The 27,986-nt window shown below is 39.6% G+C and overlaps 1 protein-coding gene and 1 long non-coding RNA gene across 21 annotated transcripts in view; one reads left to right on the top strand and one right to left on the bottom strand.

Moving 5' to 3' along the window:
* DENND4A (DENN domain containing 4A) overlaps positions 1 to 4,275 on the bottom strand; it is a 128,273-nt gene extending 123,998 nt beyond the window's left edge. For 12 of the 18 annotated variants that reach the window (XM_084978581.1, XM_084978564.1, XM_084978547.1 and 9 more), the window contains exon 1: positions 4,184 to 4,275. The gene's annotated coding sequence lies outside the window, so the exon portion shown is untranslated. Of the gene's footprint in view, positions 1 to 3,670; positions 3,835 to 4,183 lie in introns of those variants that run through there. The other 6 variants (XM_084978567.1, XM_084978545.1, XM_084978489.1 and 3 more) reach the window with 4 other exon arrangements.
* Positions 4,276 to 4,649: 374 nt separating this feature from the next.
* The window catches only part of LOC110261793 (uncharacterized), a 59,908-nt gene continuing 36,571 nt past the window's right edge, over positions 4,650 to 27,986 (top strand). Inside the window, exon 1 of one of the 3 annotated variants that reach the window (XR_014817338.1) lies at positions 4,650 to 4,944. This is a non-coding gene — a long non-coding RNA (uncharacterized LOC110261793). Of the gene's footprint in view, positions 5,729 to 27,986 lie in introns of all 3 variants that reach the window. The other 2 variants (XR_014817330.1, XR_002346335.2) reach the window with 2 other exon arrangements.

Raw genomic sequence — 27,986 nt, forward strand, 5'->3', positions numbered from 1 at the left:
TTTGTAATTTTCTATATTTTTAAACTTTTCAAAAATAAAATGTCTCCTTTTTAAAATATTACAACAAATATAAAAAGAAATTTAAGAAATTACCAATCTCCATATTCCAGCTTTTATTTGGAAAGCAAACAAATAAACTGTGAGTTTATGTAGGTATATATACTTTAACATACATATGGAAAATGCATTTTTACATGGCTCAAAAGAGCTATACTAAAAGTATACCAGAAACGGTATCTCTTGTTTTACATTTTGATGCATCACTATTCTCAATGAAGTACATATAGCACTAGCAGGAAAACTCCCTTGATACCTTTCTGCCTCTTTTTCCTGCTGCTTTCTACTTATTTGTGCTTTTAAAAATAAGGAAGTAAGAACAAAGTACCAGGAAACTGTCATACTTTAGAAAAGAACAATAACAGCCATATATGAGCATATATACAGCCCTTCTGACCATAAGACTGCCCAACATACAATCAAGTAATGTCCAAAAATTCAATTGTAAATAGATTATTTGGAACTCAGAACGTATTTCCCCATATGGAAATGTGACAACCAGAAAAAGGATACTGCCTGAGGTGCCAGGACATGAACTGTGAGACATGAAAAGTAGAGTATACAATATGCAGTGATGTCCCAAGAAGAAAAGAAATGGTTCTCTACTAGAGTTTGAAGTTAGAAACCATATTTCATTAATTCACCTTTGTGTCCTCAGTGACCAGCAAAGTAAGTACCTGGCACCTCATAAACATTCAAAAACTGCTGCCCACCAACTGATGAGGTAATGAGGAAAAGACTAAGTCAAGCAGTCCATCAATAGATGGCACTGGCAACACAGAACAGTTTGGGTGTAAGATACAAACAGAAAAGAGTTTAGAGAGTCACAATGTGCACTAATAGGAGCATCCATATATGTAAAACTACTCCCAGGCTGGTGCAGGTAACTAGGAGAATGCCTTCATCTAGAGCATTTCAGCTGTTTCCATTATTCCATTGCACAAGCACTGTGTTTTCTGTTAGCTTTGCCAATAATGAATTATAAGGTAGTTTCTCTGTTGGAGCAGTGGTTATGTGGGGCAATGCCAGATCCTTAACCCACTAAGAAGGATAGGAATGGAACCTGCGTCCTCATAGATACTAGTCGGGTTCGTGACCACTGAGCCACAGCAGGAACTCCTCACCTATAACTCTTGAAAATATTTTAAGGTCATTTTTGTGATGATGATGATGATGATGATGATGATTAGAGTAACACTATTCAGAAGACAGAACAAAGTAAAAACACTAAAAATAAAAATTACCTATAATCAGACAAAAAAACCCCTATAATCTTATGATCCAGTGATATCTTTTAATATTTTATGTATTTCCTGTCAACAATTTTGCCTTTATATGCATATATTATAAATAACAGTATATAATTCCTTATATTGATTTTTCTCTCAGTACTATATTGTGCTTTCTCATGCAAGTAAATAGTTTTTAAATTGACTAATAATTGCATTCACCACATAGATTAACTATCATTAATTTCACTAATCCTCAATATTATATGGCATTTTGACTATTACAAATTTTTACTATTATGGTAACACACTATAAAAATGAATCCTTTCTTATGTATAAAGTTCTACACTGCAGTTTTAGAATTTGAAGTGGCAGCTATGATACAGAGTAATGAAGCATGGAGTACTTGACTCTTCCCAACCTCCAAATGCTACTGAGCAATAATCAACAGGGCACTGAACAAACAAACAAGAAAAGATGAACTTGTTATTTCTTCAGTCATTCTCTTCTTTCACATCTGAAAGGAACAAGCAAAGTCCCAAAAGATGAGTCTCTGACATCAGAGAGGACAATAAATAACCAGTCAATTTTCCTGCTACAGCCACTTCTGTTTTCCACTTAGAATAATAAACCATAATTTAAATAGGAATCAATAAGATTTATAATATAACAAACATCTCTGTATTGGTGCTTAAATCTAGGTTTTCACAGTAAGTGGACAGCTAAAAAAAACTCTGCAAACAAAATATAGTACAGCACAGGGAACTATATATCCAATCTCTTGGGATAGAACATGATGGAAGATAGTATGAGAGAAAGAATGCATATACGTATGACTGGGTCACTATGCTATACAGCAGAAGTTGACACAACACTGTAAATCAACTATACTCTAATAAAAATAAAATTAAAAAATAAAAAATAAAGTGAAAAAAGATAACTAATGTCACTCAATGAGTAAATAATGTTTTCTTCTACAATTCGTCCATGCCTTTTATTATTTTTTAATGAATTAGAAAATATCATGTACTCTATGTCTTCCTTTTTTTATATAAATGGTTTTTATTTTTTCCATTATAGCTGGTTTACAGTGTTTATCTCTTCCTTCTTAGAGCCTCCCAATTATTCCAAATTTTATTCAAGTTGCCATAAATAGGCCAACAGCTCCAGGAGCTTAAGAATCAATAACTATTTAAGCCAGTGGTAATTCATGTGGAAAAGTTCAGAACAAATCAGCATCAGCTTCCTGGCTCTCTTGCACAAACAGAAAATTTATATCGCTTCACCAACTTTCAAAAGTGCAAATTTGTGTATATAAATTCAAAACTCAGGCCAAAATTCACTTATATTTATTCCCAATACTGGGCTGGTGTCAAGAGCAATCAACTTTACTAACAAGTATATTCTTATAAAATTTCACAACCAAGTTAAATCTATGTTTAATCAGTCAGAACAAGAAAATTTTGTAACAGAAAGCGTGTATAATGGTGATGATGATGACAATATACACTTTTCTGGACTCCTACTGACAGCTGCAGTCCAAAGAGAAAATGTGAAAATAAAGTAAAAGTTACCCAAAATGTTTTAATTCTGGCCAAACAGTTCCCACAGAAGAGGCCAAAAACAGTCTTCTGTTTCATTATAAGTTCAAATAGCCCAGAAATTATGTATACTTTGGTTTTCAAAAGCTGAATCCCACTATCTAAACATAAACTGAATAACTTGCCCAAGAGTTCTTACTTATTACCCTATCTTAGGTCCCTGGGAGACTACTTTTTACAATAATCTCAAATGTACTACAATAGATTAGTGTAACCTGGGCTACGCTGTTTACAGGTGTCTCCACCTCCTTCCCCCAAGAGGAGAGAAAAGGTAGACTAGGGCAAACGGAAAATAAAGACTACATACACCAAACAACACCTTCTAATCTTGTAAAATTGCTTCTTTTAAACTTGGACTATTATTTTCATTAGCGGTAATATCTTAAAGAATAACATATTCACGGAGTAATACAATTTCTGCCTTCAAGGTCTCTAGCTAACTGACACGCGTTTTCTCCTCAAATAAATACATGCCTGTTGACAGATGCCTATCCTGCTGTTGCAAACAAGAAATAACTGTCCTATTAGACAAAAACCCTTCTCTAAGGCTCCAGGCGTAACCACACGTTTGAATTAAAAGCACACTGTAACAATAACAAAAATCTTCTAGCACATCTGTCATTTAAAAGCACGATAATGAAAAGCTGCGACCCAGTTTTAGGTCACAAGCTTCCCCCCCCCCACCCCGAAAGCGATAAACTTCAAAGGGAATGGTGGCGACCAGAAATTGTTTACCGCCCCCCCGCCCAAAAGACTGGAAAAGACACTCCAAACTAGCCAACCTGGACGCTGACCAGGCTCACGCTGGCCAGGGTGTAAGCTAGACAGACCCCGGGGAGAAAAATCAGGCCTCTGGGGGCCCGCCAAGCTCCAGCTGCCGCCTGTTTAAAACATCAAGCAGGTGGGATTCCGGGAGGCCACCTCCGTCTTACGTAACGGGTTTGTCAAAATCCCAGCTCCAGGACCTCCCCTCTCACCGCCCCCGCCCCTACCCCCATCCCTCAACCAGAGCCCCAGACCAGCCCAGAATAGAAAATCCGGAATGAAAACATTGAAGCCCCCCAAGCATCCGACGCAGAGGCGCGGGTGCTACCCTGAGCACCGCCGCGCCATCCGGAGATGACCCAGCCGGCGGAGGACAGCCAGGATCCGAGAAGCCTCCGGGTGGAGGTCGCGGCCATCCACGCCACATCTCTGAGCCTGGCCGGCCCCGCTCCCGCGCCCACGTCTGTCACCGCTTCGGGCAGTGACAGCTCCACATGCCACAGCTGTCCGCGCCGCGCCCCCGCACTCACCTCACCGCTGGCTCCCGCGCGAGCAGCGGATCAAGCTTGGGGAGCGGTCCCAAGTCCACTCACGAACCACGGCGGGACACGAGGGGCTGAATGCCGCGGCGCTCGGAACCCGCTTAGCTCATCCCAGCCCAGCGCTCCGCCCTGCGCGGCACCCCCGCCCGCCCAGGCCTGCCGTCTCAGTCAGACGGGACTCCCCCTCCCCTCGCGGCCGCGGCTGCCTCCGCCTCCTTCTCTGGCTCCAGCCGCCGCGGCCGCAGCCGCCGCAACCGGCGCCATCTTGCCAGTGACGGAGGGGGTGGAGGCGGGGATCGCGGCCAGCTAGGGCCAATAGCGGGTCAGGCTGGTGCCCGAGAGGGCGGGACAGGGCCGGGTTGAGGATCGTGGGGTCCTAGCGCCTGATACTGAGACTGGCGTAGGAGGTGGGCGGAGCGGAACTGCGTTCTCTCGTGACGCGCGGTAGAGTTGGGGAAATGATCTGTGGTTCCCCTTCGGGTTGGGAGATCCCGAGCCTGAGGCGAGCGTGGGCGGCACACACCTTCCCTTCCACTTTCATCACCCCAGGGGTCAGGGATCCGTCAAGGGCCAACGGATGTTTCCTCCTTCCTCTGTAGCAGTCCCAGAGTCCTGACATTGCCTAGCCAGAGTTTCTCGCGTCTGCCAGAGCAGCCGCTCCTCTATCCAGGGCACTCAGATTCCCAAGGAAACCCCCCTGAGGAGTTAGCAACCACCTACTAGTAGGTTTCGGTCCCAGGATACTAAAGGTCAGGTAAAAATGGGGAAATGGGGGGAGGGTGTCTCTGAAAAGTACGTTGATAAAACACCTATTGTTGACTGAGTGTATATTACATTGGATTAATGGAATACGGCCTACTTAAACCTGGCTATGGTTCCACCATTAGTGGCTGTTGGCAAGCTGCCTCTGAAAAATGAGGATAATAAAGGTTGATTACTGCTCAGGGTTGCTCTGAGGTTTAAATGCTATAATGCATGTGAAATGCTTAGTATGGTACCTGAAAGTACTCAGTGTTAGATATTATTACATGGACAAATGAAGTAAAAAATATGACCCGAAAAGACTTCAGGTCAACTTTCCTGAATTGTGCAGAAATAGGCATCAATCGCTTTTACTAACCAGGTTTACAGCTCTATATCCTGTCTCCACTTCTTCCATTGTACTCAATCAACAGATTCACTGAAACTCGAACTGAGGGGACACAGTGGTGAGGGAAACAAACTGTCTGGCTTCTTGGGGCTGACAGTCTAGTGGGAAAAAGAGGGACAAATATTTCATCACATTTTCAGGGAAGCATGCTATAAAGGTTATGAACAAAATTTTGGAAAAGCAGATACCAGGATAGCTTTGAAAAAACTGGTCAGGAAAGGCCCATCCGAGGGATAAGGAGCCAATAATGAAAGAAATGCCCTGGGGAATTATTTAAGATAGAGGAAATGGCTGTGCAAAGGACCTGTGGTAGGAAAGAACTTGGCTGTTGGAATTGAGGGGAGTCTATGGTGCAAGGAGGAGCCTGTCCTGAGATTGGAGAGGTGAGTAGAGGCCCATTACCGCAGGGCCTCGGAAGACATAGAAACAGGATCGGATTTTATTGTAATTGCAGCTGAAAGCCATTGAAGAGTAAGAGATGCCTGTTAGAGCAGAGAGGTAGGAGCAGGGATATTAGAGGTATGACATATCTAGGTGATATGTGGGCCAAAGAACTGGATTTAAAGTAAAACAAAAAACTTTGGGGTTGAGCCTCTTCTACACTATTATGTAGTGTCAAATTATATGTTCTGATCTTTAATTTCCTTATTGATTAAAAGAAGTGTGAGCATCACATAAGGCTGTATACAGAAAAATTTAGAAAATTTTAGTTTCACTGAAAATTGTTAAGTAATTTGTTCCTAATTGTTTTGTATGTTTTATGTAGTTGTCTAATCAGTGCTGTTTGATAAGTACACTTATTGGTTTGGGGGGTTTTTGTTGTCTTTTTTTTATGACCACACCTGGGGCATATGGAAGTGCCTGGGCCAGGGATTCAATCCCAGCCTCACCTGCAAACTCCACAGCAGCTGCAGCAATGCCAGATCCTTTAATCCACTGCACATGGCCAGGGATAGAACCATCCCTATGCAGCAACCTGAACTGCTGCAGTTGGATTCCTGACTCACTGTGCCACAGCAGGAACTCCTATTTTTGTTTTGGGGGCTTTTTTTTTTTTTTTTTTTTTTTGGCTGCAACTTGCAGTGACTTGATGTGGGATCTCAGTTCTCAGACCAGGGATTGAACCAGGGCTGCAGCAGTGAAAGCGCCAGATCCCAACCACTAGACTACCAGGGAACTCCCTATTGTTTTTATTATTATTATTACAAGTAGTAATCCAAATCAGTGATTCTTACATTCTTACTCATTTTTGCACAATGTTCGTTTTGAAGTAAAAGAAAATGAACTGTTTGGTCCTGGTTCAATCCATGGTCTGGGAACCGCGGTCCCACATCAAGCTGCTGCATGCTGCAACCAATAATAATAATAACAACAATATGAACTGTTATAAATGTGTAGTTTATTGATGCTGTATTTCCAAACGTGTTAAGTGCTTAACTCCGTACTGTCTCATGAAATTGACTATCAAGACATGAATTAAAAAATTTTGGGGGGGTGGGGAGTTCCCGTTGTGGCGCAGCAGAAGCCAATCTGACTAGTATCTATGAGGATGTGGATTTGATCTCTACCTTTGCTCAGTGGGTTAAGGATCTGGCATTTCCGTGAGCTGTGGTGTAGGTCGCAGATGTGGCTCAGATCTCAGGTTGCTACAGCTTGGCATAGGCCGGCAACTGTAGCTCCTATTGGACCTCTATCCTGGGAACGTCCATATGCCACAGGTGCAGCCCTAAAAAGGAAAAAAAAAATTCTTATTATGGTAAAACCATTTTAACTACTTTTAGGTGTATAGTTCACTGGCATTAAGTACATTGTTGTGCAACCATCACCACTCTCCAGTTCCAGAGCTTTTTCATCATCCCAAACTGAAACTCTATAGCCAATAAAAAATAACTCCTACTTTCTAAGATGTGTGTTTTTTAAAGGTATCTGTTGAGTCTCCAGCCTCAGCTCAAGAAAATGGCAATGGCCTTGGTGATCAGTAGGATTGTTTGCTCCCATTGAAGAGCTTAATGGACCATACCATATAAGTTGAGAAACCACCACCCAAGAAATAAAGATGAGTGAAAGTTTTTAGCTCAGATGGTTAACACGTCATACTAATGAGGAGTACTAATATGTGATAAATTAAGTTTTAGCACTGAAATGCTTTGTTCCGTGACCGTAAAATGTGCTCTGTGGTCTTGTAAATGTTTGCTCCCAGATGGCCCAAACATCTTGCCCCTCTATTTATGTGCAACTACTCTAGTGTGTATCTTTTTAATGCCATTAATTTTCATTAAAAAATAAGTGATTCCAGCTCTGGGCAAATTTAACTTTAAAAGTTACTCTTCTGTGAAGAATGGATTAGAAAAGGGAAGGAGAGAAGGAAGCCTATTTTTGCCACATTTCAGCTAACCCAGCATTCCATAACGTTCAAAAGTTCAAGATTTTGACCTGAAAATACTGAGTGGACGACTTTTTTCTTTTTTTAAAAAAAAAAACCCATTCTAATTGCATTTTTAACTCCATTAATCCAAAAGTGAGATCTCTTTTCCAGGCTGGACCCTTCCTCCCTGCTGCCCATATCGTTCACAATGTTTTTATCCCCAATGTGAGGGCATGGCTGTCAGTGATTGCATGGGAGGGATCATAGTATAAAGGGGCATGAAGGAACTTTTGGGGATGATAAGTATCTAGATCACTATCTAGATTGCAGTGATGATTTCACGGATATATGCATATGTTAAACTATCAAGTTGCATGCTCTATGTGTATATGTATGTTTTGATTGCATGGAGGCATGTGGAAGTTCCCAGGCCAGGGATTGAACCCACGGCACAACAGCCATGACAATGCCAAGTCCTTAACTGCTAGGCCACTGAAGAACTCATCAAGTTTCATGCTTTAAACATGTGTTGTCCACCATGTGTCAGTTATAGCTCAACGAAGTCCAATTGGAAACCTCCCATTCTTTCCCCATTGGACACAGGTTTAGCCTTTTGTTGGTTTTAATTTTGAGACCTGTACAGTCAATTCCTCTTTGAGGAGTAGGTTGGTGTATTAAACATTTGACTAGCAGCAAAAAGCACTCTTTTAACTGACAAATTAAAATATTTCCATCTACATTACAGAATAACAATTGAAGTATTATAGACATAATTGCAAGCATAGTTTACAGAATGGAATTCTAAAGAGTTTAAGAAGTTGAAAGGTTTCAAAGTGTTTTTTAAATCAAAGAATATTTTCTGAAAGAACATAGTGAAAAGCAGTAGAAAAACATTATGAAGTGTTTGACTGTGCGCTCAGGAAGTGCCTTTAAGTATCTCAGGGCCTTTACCAGTCATATCATGAGCCCTCTCAGCATGTGTCACTACAGTCACTGTGAAACACACTTAAACCCTATATGTTATTTGGATAAGGAAGCCTAACAATGCAGACACAGCCAGAGAGAAAGTGTGGCTTAGAAATTCGGGCCCCATGCCAGTTCTGAAATTATGTTATCTTTTACACCTGGAACTCTGGCTATTTCTTAGAAATTATTTTTAAATACTGGGGTTTGAACAATGCATGAAGGAAAACTATGAAGCCAGTAACAGTTTAAAGCACTGGGAGCTCAAGCTGTTGTAGAACCTAATCCTCTCCACTTGTTAAATCTAATCACCTTAATTGAATTGCTAGACCAGCAGTTTTTCATGTCTTTAAAGTTACCCATGTCTTTGTCTTGGGAAGAATATTCTATAAAGCTGGATGGATGAGAAAGACTTCCACCAGGAATTTATAGCCTTTCAGAAAATCTTTGGATGTGTCCCCAAACAGAGCACAAGGTCCCAAATTCTATTCATTGTGAAAGTGTTAAAGTGATGTTCCAGGAGTTTCCTGTTGGCCTTGCGATTAAGGATCTGGTGTTGTCACAGCTGTGGTGTGGGTTTGATTCCTGGGCCCTGGAACCTCAGCATGCCATGGGTGCAGCCAAAAAAGAAAAAAAAAATGACATTAATCCACAAACTGAAATTTATTGGCAGCGTTGTCAAATTATCCTCTTATTTCTTAAAAACACAAATCTGATGAAATACTTTTCAAAGATGAATTATCTGAATAACTTGTAAGAATAATAGTAAGAAAGGTCATGTTGCAGATAACAAATTCAAAACCTGATACTTGAGTGTCCAGGGACAGGAGGACTGAAGCACAGTCTGAGCCACTGCTGTCTTTACCTTCTTGGTGACTGAGGAGTCATATCTTTGAGTCAACACTTATTCACAAATTTGAAAATTATCACCTCTCAACATCCTCCTCAAGTTAATACTTTTACCTCTCTCAATAATTCCTTCTAAATTCAACTTTTGGATTTTAAATGATATGCAAAAAGAAAGTTATTTTTCTATAGTGTATCATTGTCCATAGTCAAGTACTTTCAGAACTTTTAACAAGTTCACTTCAGCCAGCATTTGTACACAAGGCACTATGCAGGGCACAGAAGGAAACAAAGGTAGATAAGCACATATTAGAAACACAAAGTATGTTCTTGGGCATGTAACTTTAATAAAAATCAGAACTATGAGACATTCTGCACTAGCTGTTTAAACTTGTTGCTGTGGGAACCTAGGGGAGTTGAGTGATTAATTCTGAGTGTGGGGATTGAAGGTAACAAATAGATGACATTTGAACCAATCCTGAGGTCATTTAGACTATTAAAGGTGAGAGCATATTTGGGATGTGGGGGTGGAAGGGATACAAGATAGGAAAAACTTTTTTTCTCTGAATCTTTATAACAGATGTATGAGAATCATTCTCAACAAATGGAAGAAATGCTCATAAATTGTTCCAGCACTTTGACTCTCTTTGGGAGTGGCCAAAGGCTCGAATAATTTGGAAGGATGGATGTCTGCGCTGACTTGCAGGAAATATGAGTCAGCTTTTCTCATGTACTCAGCACTGTTGCTACAGCTAGGATATTTGGGAAATATGAAGCTGAACAAATCAGACACCATAAGTCTTTTCTTGTTTATTGATTGACCCAGACAGGCATCCTGCAAGGGTAGACAACGAGGACGCCCTTTTTAATGTCAAGGCTTAAAGAACCCTGCCGCCAAGGGGAAACACCTGCAACCGAAAAAAATAAGCTTAAAAATAAAATACTTCTGTTTTCTATATAATCCCTCAGATTAGGAGACAAACACATCTTTAGTCCAAACATCTCTTCTATGCTTCAGGATTGTATAGTCAGTTGCCTTCAGACATGTCAGACCCAGGTGCACCTGCAACTCAACATTTTCAAAGGTGAACTCATTATCTTTACCCCAAAACTGTTTTCCCTATAGTCTCTAATTTCTTGAATAGTACTCACTATGCACTCATCACAAAAGTCAAAACCTTTGAGTAATCACTATCTTTTCCCCTTCTTCCTTAACACTTAATTGTCAAAACCAATTGCTATCACATCCTTAACATCAAAAGTATCCTTCCTCACCTTCCCATCTCCATTCCTACTGACCTAGTTCAAACCCACATCTGATTTTGTCTTTAACTTGAAATGCTGCAGCAGTCAACTAATTGGATTCCCTGTCTCCCATCTTTCGCTCTTCATCCATCCTTCCCTTTGTTACCAGGCTGATCTTCTTAAAGAAGAAATACAATCATTTGTTGCAGAGGTAGTTTGAGGTTGCTAGCTTCCTCTTTTCTTTTCTGTTCTTGGTGGAAAATTTCATCAATGTCCAGTCTTGAGGTTACCTAAGAGGAGCAGGGTTTTAGGGCCTATGCCTGGCTCCCCCACTCCCCTCTCCAGTATGGTGAAGACAGCCTCATTCAGAACCCTTTTCAGACTCCTGACAGGAGGCTCTTAATTCAAAGAAAGTTTAAGCTCTGTTGTCCATAAGCACCCATGTGCATACGAAGAGATGGAGTGGTTAGTTATATCAAGGTAGTTCTATTAAGGGCAAAGTTAGCAGGGAAAACTCTAGCAACCAGTTTATTCAGGATTTGGAGAATAATAAACTGGTAGTAATAAAGATTTAAATTAGAAACAAAAATCTCCAGAACCACTCCTAATGCTATTTTAGGCCCTTTAATTTCAGTATCATGTTACTATCTCCTAGAAACATATAGCCTTCCTCTATATTTTCTAAACAACCCCGCAAGTTTTCATATTTGATTGTAATTATCTTAACAGCATTTGCAATTTAATAAGCATCACCTTATTGAATCAATAGAATTTAGATGTTGTAATAGTAACTTCCAGAGTTTTAAATGATGCTAAAAGGGAAACAAGTTGAGATGAGGCTATCTTTTACTTGAATATATTTGAACTGAAGTGGAAGAAAGGCTTTCACAGAAGGCATAATAGAGCAGTGCTGGCAAACTCCTGCCTACCTGTGCAATGCTGCCTGGAAGGTAGTGGATCATACAGTGAAGAGAGCAGAGCCATAGAATCCTTGATGTCAGGCCGAAGAGAGTATAATGATACCGCTCACCCTTAACCAGCTCTGTGCTAAAAAGGAATGGGGAATTTGTGGAGTTATACGGAAGGAGACATTTTCTTCCATTTCAAATTCTCCTGGTAATCACATCACATAAGGCTCCTTTTGCCACAAGGTTAAGAACCAAATACTGAAATACTAGAGGTGTTCCTGCTGTGGCGCAGTGGGTTAAGAATGTGACTACAGCAGTTTGGGTTGCTGTGGAGGCATGGGTTCGATCCTCAGCCCACAGCACTGGGTTAAGGATCTAGCATAGCCACAGCTGTGGTAACGTAGGTTGCAACTGTGGCTCAGATTTCAATCCCTAGCCTAAGAACAGGAGTCTCCTTGTAGCACAGTGGGCTAAGGATCCTGTATTGTCATTGCAGCGGCCTGGAACACTGATGTGGCATGGGTTCAATCCCTGGCCCAGGAACTTCCACGTGCTTCGGGCATGGCCCAAACAAAAACAAAAACAAAACTGGAAGTAATAAAAATGGTTGTCAAAGGAAAATCTCAGGGGTGGAGTTCAGGTAACACGTAGGGCAACTGGATAAGAGTAGGGCTGCATGGACGGGATTATAGCGTAATTGAGTTGAGGCAGGCGATTAGAAATGGATTTAAGATGTATCATCTGGAGTTCCCGTCATGGCTCAATAGTTCATGAATCCGACTAGGAACCATGAGGTTGCAGGTTCGATCCCTGGCCTTGCTCAGTGGGTTAAGGATCTGACGTTGCTGTGAGCTGTGGTGTAGGCCAGCAGCTACAGCTCCGATTCAACCCCTAGCCTGGGAATCTCCATACGTCATGGGAGCGGCCCAAGAAATGGCAAAAAAAAAAAAAAAAAAGTATCATCTGACCCAAGCCATATTTGCTTTATGAGAATGACATTTTCATAAATTGACTTCATGTTTCTCTAACCCAGAATATAGGATTTTTGAGTAGGAACCTTAGAAATTATCTAGTGACCATTTCATTTTCCAAAAAGTGAATATTTGTCCTCTTGTGATTTGTCCATGTCATATGCATCCAGTAGTGGGAGGAGAGCTAGGATAGAAGCCAAATCCCCAGATTCCAAGTTCTTTGCTTTCTCTATTACATAAACATGAGGTCAGTTCTGAGAACTCTGTATTCCAAACTCCCCATGAAGTAAGCTGGGTACATACGAAAATTATCTTTTTGAAGATGGAGAAACTGAGGCTCAGAAAGGTGGAGTGAATTTACCAAAACCCATGGCAGGACTAGACCAAAGTCCAGGCCTCACAATCCCTGGGCCAGTAGGCTTCTACCAAACCAAATCACTTCAAAGATTAAAAAAAAAGTGGAATCCTAAAAGCCACGTGCCTAGGCATAGAATTCACTCCTTCAACCTACCGGCATTTCACTTTGTACTGTTACAAGCCAGGCACTCTGCTAGGTGCCATAAAAAAAGATTACAAGACCAAAAGATTTATTTTGCAAGACTGGATTTCTATTTTGCAAGACTAAAAATTGAACGTTACCTAGTTATCAGGAGAATGCACATGCCTTTTGGTAGTTGATAAGCTAGCAGGAAGTGTCTCAATATACTACAATATTGGAAATATTTTCTCTTTCACTAAAGTAGGGGTTTCTGAGTCTCTACTATATTTTTGTGTAAATAAAAAAAAATCAGGAGTTCCCATCGTGGCTCAGTGGTAAACAAATCTGACTAGGAACCATGAGGTTGTGAGTTCTATCCCCGGCCTTGCTCAGTGGGTTAAGAATCTGGCGTTGCTATGAGCTATGGTGTAGGTCACAGATGCGGCTGGGATCGCATGTTGCTGTGGCTCTGGTGAAGGCCGGCAGCTCCAATTAGATAGACCCCTAGCCTGGGAACATCCATATGCCATGGGTGCGGCCCTAAAAAGCAAAAAAAAAAACAAAAAAAAAACAAAAAACAAAAAACGAACAAAGAAAAAAAACTGACAATACCAAGAGTTATTGAGGCTGTAGGAAAACTAGAACTCTCAAGCTTTACTTGTGGGAATGCCAAATGGCCCAACCCCTTTGGGAAGCAGTTTGACAATATTTAGTAAAATTAAAAATGCTTATACTCTATACATCAGCAATTCCATTTCTGAGTATATACACTGAAGCGTTTTTGTTTTTTTTTTTTTAAACTGTGACTCATGATCCCTTAGTGGATTGTGAAATCGATTTAAGGTTTGAAATAAACTTTTTTCTTCACAAATGAAATAGAACAGAAATCAGGGTAAGGATTGTTTTGTGTTTTTGTGTGCCATCTAGAGTCTCCCTCTCCAGAACTAAAGCATTAATTCTCTCAGCTATTAGGAGTGTTGGCAGCCAAGAGCTTTTAGATAGGTCCCTCTTCAGGACTCTCTCCAGGAAGAGAGCTTCTTGCCCAAGGTCACACCTTCTTAATGGGTGCAGCTGTATTTCATACTTACCAATACAGGTGCATACAGGCCTGACCCCTTGCCCTAATTCATAATTACGCTGAATGATAACTGCAGCCAGTGCTGGATCAATGGAGGCCTTTGTTACCACTTCATCAGAGCCCCAAATTACCTCTGCCCATATTTCTGCTTCCTTCACTCCCCAACAGGTGCTTATCTCTAGACACTCCTCCATAAACATCCTGTAAATAAACTTTTGTCTCAAATCTACTTCCCAAGCAACTCAGCCTGGGGTTATATTTGCATATATGTATGTACAGGATCTTAATGTAAAATTATTTCTTGCCACATACATTGACCATAAAAGCTTGCAAGCTCCTGCACCTAGGGAAACTCTTGAACATATGCACCAGGACACACTAGGAGAATGTTCTATGGGGTATTATTCATAGTAATGATGACTGGACAAAAACTAAATGTCCATAGTCATGCAATGAAATATTATACAATAATTAAAATTAACAAAGTCTGAAGTTCCCGTCATGGTGCAGCAGAAACAAATCCGACTAGGAACCATGAGGTTGCGGGTTTGATCCCTGGCCTTGCTCAGTGGGTTAGGGATCCAGCGTTGCTGTGAGGTGTAGGTCGCAGATGCAGCTCGGGTCTCATGTTGCTATGGCTGTGGCTGGCAGCTGTAGCTCTGATTTCCCCTAGCCTGGGAACCTCCACATGCTGCAGGTGCAGCCCTAAAAAGCAACAACAATGACAAAAAAAAAAAAAATTAATGAAATCTATTGACATCTATCAGTATGGACAAATCTGAAATAAAAGGATACATAACAATTTCAGGATAGTGGCTACTTTGGAGAAGGACTGTGGGACTGTGGGAAATGGGATGAAATTGGGGCTTCAGTTGTGGCACTGTATTGCTTTTTAAGGAAGCATCTAAACAATATGGCAAAATGATAGCATTTAATTTTTTTTTTTAGGTCTTTTTGCCATTTCTAGGGCCACTCTCATGGCATATGGAGCTTCTCAGGCTAGGGGTCTAATCAGAGCTGTAGCCGCCGGCCTATGCCAGAGCCACAGCAATGCGAGATCTGAGCCATGTCTTCAACCTACACCACAGCTCATGGCAACACCAGATCCTTAACCCCCTGAGTAAGGCCAGGGATCGAACCTACAACCTCATGGTTCCTAGTCGGATTCGTTAACCACTGAGCCACAATGGGAACTCCACGATAGCATTTAATTTTTAGAATACATTTTTTTTTCACTTTTCAGTGTTTAAAATATTTTTAAATTGAATTTTGTTCAGTGAATTATTATTGCAGAAAATCTACATTTAAAAGGTCATTTTAGGAGTTCCCATTGTGGCTCAGTGGTTAACGAACCTGACTAGTATCCATGAGGACATAGGTTTGATTCCTGGCCTCGCTCAGGGGGTTAAGGATCCGGTTTTGACGTGAGCTACAGTGTAGATTTCAGATGAGGCTCAGATCCTGTGTCGCTGTGGCTGTGGTGTAGACCGGCAGCTACAGCTCCGAAGTTCCTAACTTGAGAACCTCCATATGCCGTGGGTGCTGCCCTAAAAAGATAAAAAGACTAAAAAAAAAGTCATTTTAACTTTATGTTATTATCGGGAAGTAGCAAAAGGACAGCTAACAAGGTCACTTCCTCTCACACAAGAAATTTGGTCAAAATTAATGGCTCATGGAGTCCAGATATTCCAGTTATTACTGTTCAGCTGGTTTACTATACATTTTTTAACACTATTTTCATTCTACTAAGTTGCATGTAATAAGTATGGTACTGGTATCTCTTAGGAGTTCATCAATATGTCTGTTGCTCTGTGAAGCCAAAAAAGGGTATTTAAAAAAAACAAAACAATAGTTTCTGTTGTGGCTCAACAGGTTAAGAATCTGACTAGTATCCATGAGGATGCAGGTTTGATCCCTGGCCTCACTCAGTGGGTTAAAGGGTCTGACGTTGTGGTGACTGTGGTGTAGGCCAGCTGCTACAGCTCCCATTCGACTCCTATTCTGGGAACTTCCACATGCCACACATGTGGCCCTAAAAAGACAAAAATCAAAACGGGTATTTAGTTGACTCTCTAAGTAAGGTCATTGTAGTTTAATAGTAACTTCACATTGGCTTCACATTAGTGGTGATGGGTTTAAAGGATAGAGGTTGAGAAAGGACAGTAGAAATATTATTATCGTTACATTCCTGAGTCTTCACGACATCAACTTTTGTATCATATAGGGCACCCAGAGTTTAAATGAAACTGGCCAACTTGCATTAGAAGGAGGAACACAGCAGAGGTTAGTGTTATTACCCAAAAATGTATGTAACAGATCTAAGGAAGAAACTAAAAAAAGCAAGCAGAATATAAGTGTGGTCAGTAATGAAACTATAAATTAGGGTAAGAAATGGTTGTGGCTTTGGGAGAGTCTCTGTTAGATTGTTTACTTGACCCTTCATTTTACTTACTTAGGTTTGGTTTTCTTTTTCTACAGAACATGTGCAAAGTATAACACTCTGTCCATGTAGATTTAATATGATCTCCAAAATCTAATGTAGAAGCTTTATAATACTTCAACTAAAGGATATATTTAAGGAAAAGCAAAATTTTAGAATATTAGTAAGTCCATATGTAAAAGCAGTCTATGTAAAACACATCTTCAGACCTAGATACGAGAACACTGTGAGTTTACTAATAAGGAACTACAGTAACGCAAGATAGACTCTAAATGATACGTAAGGGTTTCCAAAGCAACAAGGAAGTTGAAACAAGCACATTTAGGGGTTAGAGTCTTTTAGAAATAGTTGCAGATTCGAGTTTGGGGAAGAATTGTTAATGTCCACATCGGTCCTCAGAGCTAAGAATTTCAGAGAATTTGAATAACTGGACCAGAAGCTGATTTGGATAAATAAGAAAATCACCTAGACTGGACACATTTATGCTGCTAACCAAAGTGGGTCAGAAAATATCTTCAAAAATAATTTGTTCTTGTCACTCTTACTGCTGTGAATTGTGAGAAAAAGATTTATGGCCTGAGTAAGTGCACTGTCTATGGAATGAGGTTTGTTTCAGATATTAAAGCAAGTGCAGAATGAGATCTATCCACTGGATCTGGAACTGGAAGAAGGACACTTTTTGTTTTTATTTTATTTGTTCTTGTTGTTGTTTTGTTATTTAAGAAAGATACTTTTGATATATGTTTATTTTTGAAAAAAGCTGTTCCTTTGGATGATGATGATTAGCTTATTGTTCCAGGGAAACTTCAAATCCACGGCCTAAGAAACCTCACTTAGTGTTTTTCTTTTTTGGCCTAGTTAAATTTCTTGGAATAGAAATGCTAATTTTTCCAAGAACTGTGCAGAAATTTTTATAAGGTCCTTTGAAAACTAACTTTAGCATAATCTATAAAAACAACGCTACATTGTATACTTGAAACTAATATACTATTGTAACTCACCTATATCTCCATACCAAAAAGTCTTAATAAAAAAATCTGTAGGAGTTCCCACTGTGGTGCACTGAGATGGATGGTGTCTCTGCAGCAGCAGGAAGGAGGGTTTGATCCCCCTCCCTGCACAGTGGGTTAAGGATCTGCATAGCTATGGCTGTGGCATCAGATTGCAACTCAGCAATTCCCAACGGGATTCAGTCCCTGGCCTGGTAACTCCATATGCCCCAGGATGGCCAAAAAAGAAAAAAAAAAAAATCTGTAAATTGAGAGGAAACAGGGAAAAGAATTTTTGTGTAGGATGACTAGAGTAGAAGGCTTAGACATGAGGCAGCTGTGGAAGGACTGTTTGGTCTTATTCACAACTGAGAATCGATTAAGATATTACCAAATCCTAGTCTAGATTTGGGGATACTGGGGGAAGAGGGAGGAATCCCTGACCTTTTATTTTCAGTTAACCAACTCTCATCCAGTCCAAGTACAGTCCCAACTACATCTTAATAATTTTCACCTTTTGAGTATTTTCTGATCAAGACTAATTATTTGAAGGTTGTCTCTGATCTTTCATCATTAATTTTGTGAATATATGTTGTCCCAATTCCTAATTACAGGATTTATACTGACCTCATATTTGGGTACAATAACTGTTAATTATCATCATTAAGAACATTCAGATGTCTATATACCATTTACAAAAGAAATTCTACAGACATATTTTCTTTTTTTCCATCAAACGAAAATAACCACAACACAAGATGGTTATTTTATATGATAAATTTATGGTCTTCCCTTTTTATCCCTAAACCCCATCTCAAACCTTGAAACCTCAGAAGGAATCACATAGGACTACATACCTTATGATGATCAAATGTTATTTGCATTGGTCTTCCTAATTCTCATTATTTGGACCATTAGCTGTCCTTAATCTAGTTTTGTGCTAAACTTTAGAGTTTCTGCTGAATCACCTTAATCTTTAGTGAAAACGGGGCTCATCCATGCTAGAGACCTAGAGAATTTAGAATTTTTTGTTTTAAAAATCAGTTACCTACTTTAAGACCTTCATGTGAAAAGTTATATGGTATATTCTTTCCTGCGATCTCTTCTTCTTCTTTTTTTTTCCTGTCCTCTTTAGTTTACAACAGACACAGCTATGTTACAATTGCAGAGCAAAGTTTTGCAACATAATGGCCTTGAAATAGAACACTGCCCAGTTGAAAACTTAGGCAATCATAATGGAATAAATGAAAACAGTAGCTGCTAGACTTCAAGTGTTGCTTCTTATAAGGAAAGCTATCAACTTTTTAGGAGCATGTTATTCTTTAAGTGACCCTGTACCTTGTCTATATCAGAGTTCTCAATTGCTGTAACATATAGTCATAGTGCTGCAACCAAGAAATAACGCTATATCTGCAAGTGCTGCTTTATTTAGCCAGTAAAATACAGCTTCTGAAAATAAATAATTGCTATTACTTGGTCACTACCAAAGTGTTTTTCGTTTCTCTTAAAAATAGTAAAAACACTGAGGGCACATAAGCCCTTTACAAATTTACTGTAAATGTCTACATACTTGAGCTTCATCAGGAGATGAATTACACAGCTGCAATACTACTCTGAAACCAATGCTTGTTTTTCAAAGATGTGTTAATCTCTGTTTTGAGGGGTTTGTTTTGTTTGTTTTTTGTTTTCTTCTTTTTTTTTTTTTTTTTTTTTGTAAGAGACCTCATTGCTCTGGTCACAGATGGCTTGCTTTTCAGTTTTCATTTTTTTCAGTTTTGATTCTGATATGAAGTTGAAATGATATAAGCAACGTATGGGACACTCTGATAGACTGAAAATTCTCCTTAGGCTGCACATGGCTCATGATAACTGTATAAAATGCTGTCTTTAGGACGGCTGATCTGTCTCAAAACATTTTGTAAACATGGTGTTTCTACCCAAAGCCAGCCTAGTGGGAGTAATTCTTCCATATTTTTTTTTTCCGTTTCTACTATATAGGATCCTTTTTAAGCAGAAGCTTCAAGAAAGTTAAAAAAATTTTTTTTTCATTAGGTGTGGGTAAATTGCCAGAGTTCTCATAAATGTCACGAGCGGATGAGAAACTGTTGTCACATGGTTTTCCTAAGCACGAAAAATTATGTTCAGCCACTCAGTGGTCACATATTTACCTAATGGCTTTAATTGTGTGACTGGGAGCACACAATATATGATAATTAGGTGACACTAAAGTCTCAGAAAAAGCATGAGTCCAGTCCAGTTTCCTTTGGTTTCCCCCCCTTTTTCTATAGAAGTTTCTTAGATTCTTAACTGGTTGGAATAACGTACTTTAGGTGACCTTGGAGTTGCTTGAATTATTCTATAAATTAAGATCTTTATTAAGTAGTTTAATGGAAACTCCTCCACTGGATAAGCTGAACTTCCTCATCCAGCACTTGAACCTGTGAGGCATTGCATGAAACTGTCTTCTCTTAATCTATTTTGTTTTCTTGTTGATTAGTGAAAAATCATTGCTCACCTGTGTAACAGAGTGAAAAGGATGACCTAATTGTGATCTGAAAAATGAAGAATTTCTTCCATTTGTGGCAGTGTCTACATGGCACAACAAAAAGTGGAGATTTGGTGTGCAAAATAACTGGAAGTGGAGTTCCCATTGTGATGAAGTGGAAATGCATCTGACTAGTATCCATGAGGATGTGGGTTCGATCCCTGGCCTCACTCAGTGGGTCAGGGATCCAGCATTACCATGAGCTGTGGTGTAGGTCACTGGCATGGCTTGGATCCCGTGTTGCTGTGACTGTGGTATAGGCTGGCAGTTGTAGCTCCGATTCAACTCCTAGCCTGGAAACTTCCATATGCCATGGGTGCAGCCCTAAAAAGAAAAAGAAAAAGAAAAAACCCCACAAAAAACTGGAAGTTATTTTGAGAACTGGGGAAAACTAGTTTGGACAATGGTCTAAATTATTTCATTTGGGTTTGACTCCTTATATTTAAAAATACATATATCACTGCTCAAAGATTGTGGCTTCATGTTCCATGTTGCTAATGATTCCTGTCAGAAAAATAAAGCAAAGGAAGTAGCTATTTTAGTCTTAAGCAAGAGTAAACAAGCATATTTCTCTTACATGCATTACAAAGCAAATGCAGGCATTTAATTTGCAGGGGAAAATAAATCATCACACACTATGATTTCCATATTGCTTCTCATGGGTTGAGGGAAAACATTTGTAACTATCTTCATTTCAAAATCCACTGATATAAAGGAGCTGGAGTTCAACTCTTGGAGAAGCTAACTATGATTCTTTAGCTGCAAGTTTCTTGGCTCAGCCTTAGATGTATGGCTCAGATTATTCTTGGGCTGCTGGCTTGGTTCAGAAAACCAAGCACCCTGTACAACTCTGAATTAGAAGTTTCAAAAAAAAATCCTACTTTCTTAATTACACTGTATTTTATAAGAAGATTACTCGTGCTAAAATTAGCCCTCTGATGATGGCAAAACAGCTGGATGAAAAGTGAAAAATTCAAGGACTCATCTTGCTGTTTTAGACATACAATTGCAACCTCCTCTTTGATTTTTAATCTCCACATGTTTTGCCACTGTATAAAACACACAAAACTATGGTACATTAAAATTATTTGAGTCTGGTGTGTATTAGTTTTTATTTCCTGCTATATGTTAGCAATGCAAAAATAGAAACTCTGGAGTTTTCATTGTGACTTAGTGGTAATGAACCTGACTCGTAATCATGAGGATGCAAGTTAGATCCCTAGCCTTGCTTAGCGAGGTAAGGATCAGTCATTGTGGTGAGCTGTGGTGTAGGTTGGAGATGCAGCTTGGATCTGGTGTTGCTGTGGCTGTGGTGTAGGTTGGCAGCTATAGCTCTTGTTTCACCCCTAGCCTGGGAGCTTCCATATGTCGTGAGTGCGGCGCTAAAAAGACAAATAAATAAATAAATAAAAATAGAAATTCTGCACTTTTTAGTGAGGGTTTGTACATAATCTCTAAGTTTTCAGAATGAGAACTGAACTTGATATTTTTCTTTTCCATTATATTTTATTACAGGGCACCGAATATAGCTCCCTGTGCTATATAATAGAACCTTATTGTTTAGCCATTCTATATATAATAGTTTGCATCTGCTAGTCCCAAACTCCCACCCCATCCCTCCCCCAGACCACTTCTCTTTTGGTTACCACATGTCTGTTCTCTATATCTGTTTTATAGATAAGTTTCTGTTTCTGTTTTGTAGATAAGTTCATTTGTGTTATTTTATATTCCACACATAAGTGATATCATATGGTCTTTTTCTGACATTTCTCTTAATATGACAGTCTCTAGGTCCATCCATGTAGCTGCAGATGGCATTATTTCATTCTTTTTTATGTCTGAATAATATTCCATTGTATGTACTCAACTTGATTTTTCTTTAAATTTTTTTTATTAAAGTATAGTTGATTTATAACATTGTGCCAATTTCTGCTATATAGCAAAGTGACCCAGTCATACATATCTACACATTCCTTTTTTTATATTATCATTCATCATGGTCTATCCCAAGAGACTGGATATATGAACTCGCTTTTTCTTGAGGAAAGTTTGCTCTTGGCCAATAGAGACTGTCAGACACCCTGTTATATTTTTACCCAGTCAGATAATCTCTTTAACAAACAAACAAAAACCAAAACAGAGTGGAGTTCCCTACTGGTGGCTTGGAGGGTTGGGGATCTGGCATTGTTGCTACTGTGGCTAAGGCCACTACTGTGGCACAGGTTTGATCCCTGGCCCTGGAACTTCTATGTGTCACAGGTGTGACAAAAAAAAAAAAAAAAAAAAGTTTTGGCAAATGCATGGATTGTTAAAACTATCACTACAGTTAAGATACTGAACACGTCTCCTCAGAATTCCCTTGTGCTACTCCTGTTACTCTGGCAAATACCAGGGAGTGAGGTTGATGCATTTGTGGATAGTTCTATGTTTAACTTTGTTAAAAACTGCCAGATTGTTTCCTAGTGTACCTGAACCATTGTTCATTGACCATCAGCAATGTATGAGAATACATGAAAGAATTCACTTGTTCCCTGTTCTCACCAGCTCTTGGTATTGTCAGATTGTTTCATTTTAATTATTCTTTTTTTTTTTTTTTTTTTTTTTTTTTTTTGTCTTTTGTTGTTGTTGTTGTTGTTGCTATTTCTTGGGCCGCTCCCGCGGCATATGGAGGTTCCCAGGCCAGGGGTTGAATCGGAGCTGTAGCCACCGGCCTACGCCAGAGCCACAGCAACGCGGGATCTGAGCCGCGTCAGCAACCTACACCACAGCTCACGGCAACGCCAGATCGTTAACCCACTGAGCAAGGGCAGGGACCGAACCCGCAACCTCATGGTTCCTAGTCGGATTCGTTAACCACTGCGCCATGACGGGAACTCCTCATTTTAATTATTCTAACAGGTATTTCATTATGGTTTTAATTTACATTTCTCTAATGACTATGTTGAACAGCTTTTCATTGCTTATTTGCCATTCATGCCTCTTCTTTGGTGAAGTAAATATTCAGATCTTTGGTCTATTATTTTATTGGGCTGTTTGTTTTCTTGTTGAGTATAGGGAGTTCTTTATATATTCTAGACACATGTCATCTGTCAGATAAGTGATTTGCAAATAATTTCTTCCTATATATATGACTCATCTTCTCTTTCTCTCAGTTGCATCTTTTCATTCTCTTAACAAAAAATTTTCATTTTGATGAAGTCCAGATTATCAGTTTTTCTCCTATGGAACATGTATTTGATGTTGTATCTAATTAACCCATGGTCACTGATAGTTTTCCTATTATTTTTATTTATTGTTTTATTTTCTTCTAAAAGTTTCATTTAAGTATATATCGTGAGTTAATTTTTTGTATCAATCTTTATCTTTTAATTAGAACATTTAATCCCTTTATATAATGCAATAATTAATATACTTGAATTTGTACCTATCATGCTTGTTTTGTGCTTTCCACTCATTCCTCTGGTTCTATATTTATTTGGTTTTTTACTTTCTTTTGAATTATTTTTCCTCATTTCAATTTTTACCCTTCTACTAGTTTGGCTTTCATGTTCAGTTTTGTTATATTTTGTTTTGTTTTGTTTTCATGGCTAGTCAGCATGCTATTTAAAATGTGATCTTGAAGATCAGTATCAACCTAGCAGCTTGTTAGAAATGTAAATTCTTCAGTTCACCTCACTCCTGTATCTGACTTATGCATAGTTGTTTTGTTTGTTTGTTTGTTTGTGTGTTTTTTTTTTTTCTTTTGGTCATTTTAGGGCTGCACTGGTGGCATATGGAGGTTCCCTGGCTAGGGGTAAAATTGGAGCTGTAGCCACTGGCCTATGCCACAGCCACAGCAATGCAGGACCTGAGCCACATCTGCGACCTACATCACAGCTCATGGTAACCCCAGATCTTTAACCCACTGAGTGAGGCCAGAGATTGAACCTGTGTCCTCATGGATGCTAGTCAGATTCGTTTCCGCTGAGCCAGGATGGGAACTCCTAACTTGTGTTTTAAGTTCGCACACCTATCTCAGCAGGTTAAGAACCCAACATAGTGTCCATGAGAATGCAGTTCAATTCTTGGCCTCCATAGGTGGGTTAAGGATCCGGTGTTGCCGCAAACTGTGGTGTAGGCCGGTACTTGCAGCTCCAATTCAACCCCTAGCCCAGGAACTTCCATAGATAGCAAGCATTTTACATATTTTAATTCCATATACTCCCCTACAAGTTTTATGTTACTGCTGTCTTGTATTTTAAATCTTTTTTTTTTTAAACCCCAGAAGACATTATTCTTATTCTATACAATCAAGATTTGTTTAGCCTTAACCCCCCCTTTTTTTTGTCTTTTTGCCTTTTCTAGGGCCGCTCCCGCGGCAAATGGAGGATCCCAGGCTAGGGGTCAAATCAGAGCTGTAGCCGCTGGCCTACACCAGAGCCGCAGCAACGCAGGAGCTGAGCCGCATCTGCAACCTACACCACAGCTCACGGCAATGCCAGATCCTTAACCCACTGAGCAAGGCCAGGGATCGAACCTGCAACCTCATGGTTCCTAGTCAGATTCGTTAACCATTGCACCTCGACGGGAACTCCTAGCCTTACCCATTTTTACCACTTTCTTTGCTCTTCAATTCATTCTTTTCCCTGTCCCCCCTCCCCTTTTTTGACCACACCCACAGATTATGGAATATCCTGGGCCAGGGATCAAATCTGAGCTGCACCTGCAGCCTACACCATAGCTGTGGCAACACTGGATCCTTGACCCACTATGCTGGGCCAGGGATAGAACCGGCAACACCACAAAGACAAACTGGATCATTAATCCACTGCACTATAGTGGGAACTCTCATTTTTAAAACCTTTCATCTGAAATAACTTTCTTCTTATTTAAGCACATTCTTTAGAATTTCCTTTTATACTGCTATGAGGTACCACTTCACACCAGTCAGAATGGCCATCATTAGTAAGTCTACAAAAAAATCCTGGAGCGGGTGTGGAGAAAAGGGAACTGTTGATGTGGAGGGAACTGTTGGTGTGGAGAAAAGGGAACTGTTGGTGCAAATGTAAATTGATACAACCACTATGGAAAACAATATGGAGCTACCTTAGGAAATTATGCATAGAACTACCGTATGACCCAGAAATCCCACTCTTGGGCGTATATCCAGACAAAACTTTACTTGAAAAAGACACGTGCATCCACGTGTTCATTGCAGCACTATTCCCAATAGCCAAGACATGGAAACAACCTAAATGTCCATCGACAGATGATTGGATTAAGAAGAAGAGGTATATATACACAGTGGAATACTACTCAGCCATAAAAAAGAACAAAATAATGCCATTTGCAGCAACATGGATGGAACTAGAGATTCTCATATTGAGTGAAGTAAGTCTGGAAGAGAAAGACAAATACCATATGATATCACATATCTAGAATCTAATATAGGGCACAAATGAACCTTTCCACAGAAAAGAAAATCATGGACATGGAGAACAGACTTGTGGTTGCCAAGTGGCAGTGGGGGGCGGGGAGTAGGATGGACTAGGAACTTGGGGTTAATAGATACAAACTGTTGCCTTTGGAATGGATAAGCAATGAGATCCTGCTGTATAGCACTGGGAACTGTATCTAGTCACTTATAATGGAATATGATAATGTGAGAAAAAAGAATGTGTACATGTATGTGTGACTGGGTCACCTTGCTGTGCTGTAGAAAATTGACAGAACACTGTAAACCAGCTATAATGGAAAAAATAAAAATCATTATAAAAAAATAAAAATTTTTTAAAAAGAATTTTCTTTTATAAACATTGTGGAAACAAACTCACTTAGCGTATCTAAAAAGTCTTTTTTCACTTTTTTTTTTCTCTTTAGAGCCATAGGTGCACTCCTGAGAGATACTTTTTAATTTTAATTTAATTCTATGTTTTGGTCTTTTTTTTTTCAGAGTCGCATGTGCAGCATATGGAAGTTCCCAGGCTGGGGTCAAATGGGAGCTGTGGACGCCAGCCTACACCAAAGCCACATCAATGTGGGATCCAAACCGCATCTGCGACCTACACCACAGCTCACAGCAGGCAGTGCCCACTCTTTAACCCACTGAGGGAGGCCAGGGATTGAACCCACATCCTCATGGATACTAGTCAGGTTTGTTACTGCTGAGCCACGACAGGAACCCCTCACCTTTTTTGAAAAATATTTTTTCTGGGTACAAAGTTCTAAGCTGACAGTTATTTTTTTCTCCCGAGGAGACTTAGAAATCTAAGACAGTCATTTGGTCTTTGGCATTCTACTGTTTTACTGTTGTGTTAAAGTGAAATTATTTTATTTTTTTTTAATTTTGCTTGGAATTTAGTTGGCTTCTTAAACCTGTGTTTTGAAATAGATCAGTCCTAGAAAATTCTTAGCTATTGTCTCTTTAAATAGTGTCTCTGCACCATTTTCTCTTTCCTTTCTTTCCAGAACTCCAGTTAAATGGATGTATGTCCGAATGTCTTATTTATCCTCCATATGTGCTAACTACTCTTTCAGGTTTCCTTTCTTCTGTTTCTCTTTCATATATGCTGGGTAGTTTCTGTTGTCAGTCATAGCATTCAGTTTTTTTTTTTTTTTCACTTGTATCTAATTTGCTGTTAAGCTTGTTCATTACGTTGATTTCAATTACTGTGTTTTTCATTCATAGGAGTTCTATTATTTATTTATTTTTATTTTAAGGGCCTCACCTGTGGCATATGGAAGTTCCCAGGCTAGGGGTTGAATTGGAGCTGCAGCTACTGGCCTACACCACAGCCACAGCCTCTTGGGATCTGAGCTGTATCTATGACCATACTACAGCTCACGGCAACACTGGATCCTTAACCCACTGAGAAGGGCCAGGGAGCAAACGTGCAACCTCATGGATACTAGTGGGGTTCATTACTGCTGAGCCACAACAGGAACTCCTGTATTTTTCAAATCTACTAGGCTGTACGCTATAGTTTCTTATTTTGAATAATTATCCACTTTGTATTTTATTTCTTCAAAAAAAATAGTTATTTTACCTTCTGTGTCTGATAATTTAAATATCTGAAGTCTTTGTGGGAGTTTTCTGTTGTTTTTCTTGGATATTGTTTCTGCTGGTCCTCACCCAATAGTAACTTAAGTCTTGGGGTGCCTAATGTTTATTACTATGAGTTGCTTTTTTTAGAGAATCATTTGCGTGGTATTGAGATACACCCCTTCAGAGAAGATTTGCATTTGTTTCTTCTAAACACCCAAGGCCTAATCAACTTACCATAATGGCTTTTCTTGGACCTCTAGGCTGTAGATTATCACAAGGTTAGTTTTTCAGGAAGAGGATTTTTTTGGTCCTTGGTTCTGTTTAGAACCACAGGAATTTTCCTTGCAGTCATCTGAGGATGATTGGGTATGTGCGTTTTTCATTTCCACCTAAAGGGTCCAAGCTCTATTGGGAAAGAGGTTTCATAGAGGATAATCCAAGTCCGTGGCTTTGCCTTTTGTCCCGTCCCCCACCCCTGTTGAAGCCAAAGCTGAAGTTTACCAAGCCTGGGCAAAAGTGATCTCAGGACATAGGATTGAGCAACTCCAGGGACATCATTTCAGTGACTAGGATGTAAAGTGTGCCTCCTGGTGTTCTACACCTGGACAATGCTGTCCATTTATCTGTCTGGGTTCCTACTTCACTTCTGCTTGTGTTGATAATTCTTAGCTTTCTTGGTCACGCTTCAGTGCTTTTCAGAGGTTTAGGATTAAAAAAAAAAAAAATCAACCTTTTAAACTGTTTCCAGTAGGAAAGGCAGTCTGGATGACTATCCTGCCATATGCCTGG

The sequence above is a fragment of the Sus scrofa genome, chromosome 1 (genome assembly GCF_054392235.1).
Source record: "Sus scrofa isolate SSC_HxYL_T2T_F1_AM1 chromosome 1, Sscrofa_HxYL_maternal_Yorkshire_Landrace_v2.0, whole genome shotgun sequence".
Lineage (NCBI taxonomy): Eukaryota > Metazoa > Chordata > Mammalia > Artiodactyla > Suidae > Sus > Sus scrofa.